This window comes from Mytilus galloprovincialis, chromosome 14 (assembly GCF_965363235.1).
Source record: "Mytilus galloprovincialis chromosome 14, xbMytGall1.hap1.1, whole genome shotgun sequence".
NCBI classification, from domain to species: Eukaryota; Metazoa; Mollusca; class Bivalvia; order Mytilida; family Mytilidae; genus Mytilus; species Mytilus galloprovincialis.
The window spans coordinates 34926225-34932731 of record NC_134851.1 but is presented as its reverse complement, the minus strand read 5'-3'; the positions used below and the strand labels follow the sequence as shown (position 1 = coordinate 34932731).

Below are 6507 nucleotides of genomic sequence, written 5' to 3'. Positions count from 1 at the left end.
ATATTCTTGATTTTCCCCAAAATCTTGATTTTCAAATAAGTACAGATACAAGAATGTATTATATTCAGACATGGAAGCTATCTCTTGTTTGTTAGACTAATGAAAATGGGAGATAACTCTTTTTGTCAGACCAATAAAACTAGGAGATAACTTTTGTTTTTTAAAACCAAAAAAAATGGGAGACATTTCCAGTTTGTTAGACCAATAAAAATGGGAGATATTTCCAGTTTGTTAGACCAATAAAAATGGGAGATAACTTTTGTTTGTAAGGCCCAATAAAAATGGGAGATAACTCCTGTTTTGTCAGCCCTATAAAAATGGGAGATAACGCCTGTTTTTCATCCCCAAAAAAATGGGAGATAACTCCTGTTTGTTTGTCCTAATCAGTGAAATGATATTGAGTCTGTACTTCATTTATATCTGTTCTCATAATCTGATAACTGTCATTTATTAGTCATGGTATACAAGCAATCATATCCTAATAGAAAACAGTTTTTTCTTACACTTCATGAAAAATGTATACCTACTGCTAATCTTTTAGACCTCCTCTGTGGAGGAGATTATGCCAGATGCTTAGTTTTTCCAATCAAAGTTTTTTATCAAGTTTTACAGTATAGTTACATATTTTAAGCTTAAAGAGATATAATTTCATAATGATGTACATGGATTTTATTTAAGTTAAAACAACTATCTTAATGGCCAGGTATGATGTCTTTTTCTCTCTGTTAAAACAAGGATTTGTATAGTAAGATCTTGGTTAAAATTGCAATACTGATCGAGTGATTTTATTTTTAAAATCACAAAAAATACTATCAAAACAATTCAAAGGTTAAAGTGAAGTAAAAAATTATTTATGAGGGTGGGTTTTTTTTTAGTGAAGAAGCAGATTTTGTTCCTTCCTCTCTAAAAAAATGTTCAAATGAGGGTATTTCATCTTTTATTAAGGAAACAAAAGTCTTGATCCCTGCTTGTTCTGGTGCAATTTGGTTGGTATTTGAATTCAAGATGACATTTAGCCGACAATTATCAGAAAATTTACTCAGACATTTAAATATAAGTTGAAAAGTTGCAAAGTTGAAAAGTTTTGAGGATATATATGCGTCATATTGAAATACGGCAGTATAAAATATCAGTGGTTGTCGTTTGTTGATGTATATCACTTTTGTGTTCTTCCATTCTTTTTTACATAAATCAGGTCTTAAGTTTTCTGCTTTTAATTGTTTACATTTGTTATTTTCGGGCCTTTGATATCTGAATATGCAGTCTTGGTGGAGAGTTGTCTCATTGGAAAGCATACCACATTTTATTTTGATAATAACATGAAAATAAGTTTGTTGAAAAATTGATTTTTTTTGTATATAGGTTTGTTCTCACTTATAACAATACTACTGTTTTTTGGTTTGTCTTTTTTAGCTTTTTTAAAAGATTTAGAAGAAGTAAAATTGTAAACAGTTTTGTATTTTTCACTTTCAGATTACATGCACTAATAAAGATTTACGAAAATAAGAAGATTATATCCAAAGGTAAAAATATTGTAGAAGGGTTATTTATAGACAGGATTATTTCTTTAAAGATGTTATTCTAGTGTTGAGTTTATTGCAATTTGAAACTTCAGGCATATTTTCATCCAATAGAGCTATTTACTGCTGCTTTTTGTAATACAAAAAATTGATATTGAATAATAAATAACTGCTATTTTAAGATCATAGACTCAAAAACAGAATGCCGTTTACAGTTTTGACTTAAGAGGATTAAATATATCCTTGCATGGTCTGATTAATAACAAACTCAGACATATAGTAATATAGTTATACATATAATTATATTAGTATTTGGTAATATTACATATTAAAACGTAAGTAATTCTATATTATATTTCTGTATGATTGCAGTTTTTTGGATAATCAAAATTAATCTCGGATTATTAAATTTTTAAATCCTCTAAATTCAGAAAATTTGTGACAAAAAATGCGACAGGGCTATAATCACAATAATTAAAACTCACATTTTGGAACTTTTTATATGAATCAAACAGAATTTTTCTGAATATTGCTAAAATTAAAATTTACAGAATTATAGTATCAGCTTTTAGTAACTATTTATGTTATTACTGATGTTAAAATGCCTCTTTATAGATGTAACATATGGTAGTATTTATGAGGCATCAAAATGGTTTTGTTCTGTGACTAATACCAGACTTAACTAATCGATCAGATCGGTAATCGAACACTAATCGATCATATTTGATCAGTACTCGATTGATGACTTGAAGTCATCGATCAGTAATCGATCAAACTCTCTCAGGAGTTTGATCGATTAGTGATTGATTAGATTACTGATCGATTTAAGACCGATTACTGATGGATTAGTGATTGATTAATGACAGATTAGTGATTTTATTATTATTGACAAAACAATGCTATTCCAGAAATAAGCCTTATGAAAGACATCATTTGTGAAATAAAAGTTCCATGAAAATATTTTCACCATTGCCAAAATTTTCTGGAATTCCTGGATTTACTCAGTAATACATGTTTATACAATATGCAGTCGTAACCAAGAGAAGCGTATTTAAAAGCTTAGCCCTAACAAATTCCTGACTAAAAACTACATTTTTGTAGGTTTACCCATGTATATTAGTCCTAAAAACTATGATATGACGTCTTGAAAGGCTATTGTATTTTTTTCTTTTATGCCTTTCATTGACGGAAGGGGTCAAAGCAAAATTTAAAATAGCCTTCCAAGATGTCATAATTATTTGGACTACTGTTTATATAATTAGATATGACCTACAACATTATTTCCATGTGAATTTGGATCCAGCACTTACCCAACCCTTCCCGTATCATATTTTTACTTATCAAAAATGTATATCTGTCATAAAATGGTTTTTTTTTATGAAAATAAGATTAACCTAAAGTATACATGCATATAACTGATGAAAGATACATTGCTATTTTTTCTAAACACATCAGAATTTCTTTTCAGGATACATTTGTAGTAATGTAATGTTTCATTATTATATATTGTTAATGTTAATTAAGTGAAAATGTCAAAATAATAGGATCAAAAGCACAAACAGCAAATAAATAGCTGGTAAGATTGTATGGGAAAATACACCAGTTTCACATTTAACTGCGCATGTCTAATCTAATTAGCAAAACTATGAAATCACGCGATAATTCTCGAGAGTTTATCAACTGGGGGCTAACGGTTGTAAGCAGTGACCATTAAGACTTGGAAAAACAAGCATCTGATTGAGTGTTTGCGTTTACATTTGGGTCATTTCTAACAACATGAGCATCATTTGAATCAAAATATAAAATTTATATTGACCAGACAACTTTAATTATTAACAATTGACACCATAAAAGATTTTAAAACGGACTACTGCTGTGTTGTTGATTGAAGTATTATATACGATCTGATATGCCGCCTGGCTTTATATTAATTGTACCTTTAAATGTCACGAATTCACGCTGAGATCGTTCACCTAACGGGAAGAATAAATTAGATAAATAAGCGGGGATCACTTCATATACATAGTATAAGGTCATAAATTAAGAAGGCAATTAACACCTTGGCCATGTGGAATCCTCGTTTCACCTTGTATAATCTCACCAGGTGAAAATTGATAAAACGTACCCTTTTCTGTATAAACAGTTACTGAAAAAGGGCGACCGTTTGATAATTCATTTAACTTTTGTACACAATTATTTCCTGTAGTTTTGTTGCAGATCATTCTTTTCCATCCTGCCTAGGTCATAATTATTTATTAGGAAATTAGTCTAAGAATATTATTTTTCTACCCCCCCCCCCCTCCTGAAAATCAAATGGTCATCCCCTAGTACATATGTTTAAAATGTTAACCCTGGTACCTTATTAACACTGAGATATCATGGCCAGTGTGGTTAATGCCACTGGGAATATTTTAATAATTTAGGAGGGGGTCATTCAGCATTTGATCTTAATTTAAGGCATACATCGCTTGTTGTAAATACAGGATATTCAATTACTTTTAATGGCACGAAAAATGATAAAGTTGACAATATGTAGAAAATTACTCGCCCCGCTGGCACTGAACCTCTGCTTAGACGAAATCGATCATGAACATAGCTTAGAAATTAAAATAATATTGAATGCATTGTATTATAGTCCGATCTTTGAAAATTGAAGATGAACCTGTATTTCTGATACGTATTTTAAAACTGCCTTATATCTCACTTCATTTATATCATGGCCGTCTAAAACATCATTGACACAGAAATATTTGAAACAAATGTACATACAAATAAGCAGATGTGGTATGAGTGCCAATGATTCAACTGTCGATCAGTCCATGTCACAATGTATCAAAAGTTTAACAACTATAGGTCAATGTACGGTCTTCAACACGGTACCAGGGCCCTGTCTACTACGTGTCTATTACAATCAATAGGAAAGTGTTCTATTAATGTTATATGCCATGTACGCTAAACAGGATAAAACGCATGGTGACTCCATTTTTTCTGTTGTTTTCTGAACGCATTTTATAAGAGCTATTTTCTCACATTTTACTTTGGAATTCTATCATTTGTTTTACCTTCAAATATTCATATAATGATACTTTTACCTTAAAAATGCCTCTGTTTAATCCATACAAAATGCTTCATATTTTCACAGCGTATAGCTTGAAAACACTCGGTGACCTATCATTGTGTTTTTCACATTGTTAGCATATCACAATAATTATGTACTACATCTTTGACAAGAGTATGTAAGGAAAATTCTATCAATTTTCGTTGAACATTATATATTATACTCCCCTACATTGTACTACCATTATTGGAAATTTCGATTATTTAGTAGTGCCGGTATCATGTCCTTTTACCCATAAAATTTCATGCAAAAGTCACCATAACAGTAACCTGTATTTTTTTAAAAGAAAATTAAAAGTTCGAGTCTATGATACTAAACCTATATGTAGACCGTAAAAACCCTTTACATGCATGTGAAGAAGATGTAAAAAATATTTAAGAAAAACTGGAACAGAACTGAAATTAAATGAATTTCTGATGTTTAGGCTGTTTTCTCTTTATCAAAATATTTTTCTCTTTTCACGAAAAATCAAACTGACATACAGCAATGTACATAACGCAGTAATTATAAGCGGTTGATTTATTATTGTGTTGCTAAATATCAGTAGCCCCCTGTCACGTATGATATCGTTAATTATCGCGAGATTTAAACTCAAACGCGCAGAAGATTTCGAGATCAGCGTTGATTAGTAGCTTATGTGAAACTGGTCTATTGATTTAGAGATAATTGATTTGACCACACTATTGGAAACATTAACAAACATCAAAAGATTCTGACATCTAATTAGTTTCAGACACTTGTGATATAAACAGGCAAGTTGAAAACTTCACCTCCATCTAAATTTCACGATTTTATCATGAAATATGTAATAAAGCTTGAAATAGTGACCATGGTGACCAGCTCATCCCTACCACTCAATTCATTCAACAACACTACCCTGCTAAAGTTTACTAAGGAATGCAATAATCATTCCATAAAATTTCTAGACCTTGAAATCCTCAAAGACGAGCACATGAAAATACTGGTAAGATATGAAATGCTATAAAAAAAAAATACAGAAAAATTTCAACATCTTCATAAAAACCCAAAACCAACCCATTTGGAACTTTAAATCCTATATTAAAGGCATACATAGAAACACAAACCAGAAAGAAAACTCTTTATTGAAAAACCATTTTATTAACTAAAATTGGTAAAACAAATTTTATTAAATTCCATGACAGAAAAGATAAAATTAAGAAAAAGAAAAAAGTTTAAAATAGATGTTATGTATCATTTACATATTATCATCCTCAAGCAGAATAACTTCAAAAAGTATTCAGGAAATTCTGGCATCTTATTAAAACAGATTCTTCAATAAGTGCTACATTGTGTATCATATCCCATTAAAACCTATCCATAGGATTCAAAAGAAATAGAACATTGGTGAATTAATGAAATGACCTATAAACTAGTTTGTATGAAGGTCACAATTCCTTCAAAATATTTCACTGTGCAGAACTAATTAATGACCATCATCATGTAAACCTCACATGTAAACTGAAATTCTTATAAGACAAAATTCTACCAGGAAACACTTAATTCAATATTTATTGAAATAGGATGAAATAGTTAGAAAATCAACAGAGTTCGTGAAAAGTGGTGGTCCTCTGGATTTTACCACCAAAATTTTGCATAGGACTGACACAATTTTAGTATTATTCAATAGAATTAATAATGAGGACCAGCAGATTTTCTCCAAGGACCACCTGGGGAAAAAAGATTTCGTGAACTCTACAAAAAAAAAAAAAAAATCTAAATTCAAATTAACAAATTTTACAAAATTATGAAAAAATCAATAAATTAAAAGCAGTAATAAAAAAATGACAAACAGAAGGGGTGGTCTCTGCTGAAGGTTTCCCTTTAATCACCATATTTACAGAAAAACTC

At 30.2% G+C, this 6507-nt stretch overlaps 1 protein-coding gene across 1 annotated transcript in view; it reads left to right on the top strand.

The window, feature by feature from the left end:
* Positions 1-1482: 1482 nt before the first annotated feature.
* LOC143059160 (retinoic acid receptor beta-like) overlaps positions 1483-6507 on the top strand; it is a 43067-nt gene continuing 38042 nt past the window's right edge. The window contains exon 1 of the mRNA XM_076232655.1: positions 1483-1523. The gene's annotated coding sequence lies outside the window, so the exon portion shown is untranslated. The remainder of the gene's footprint in view (positions 1524-6507) is intronic.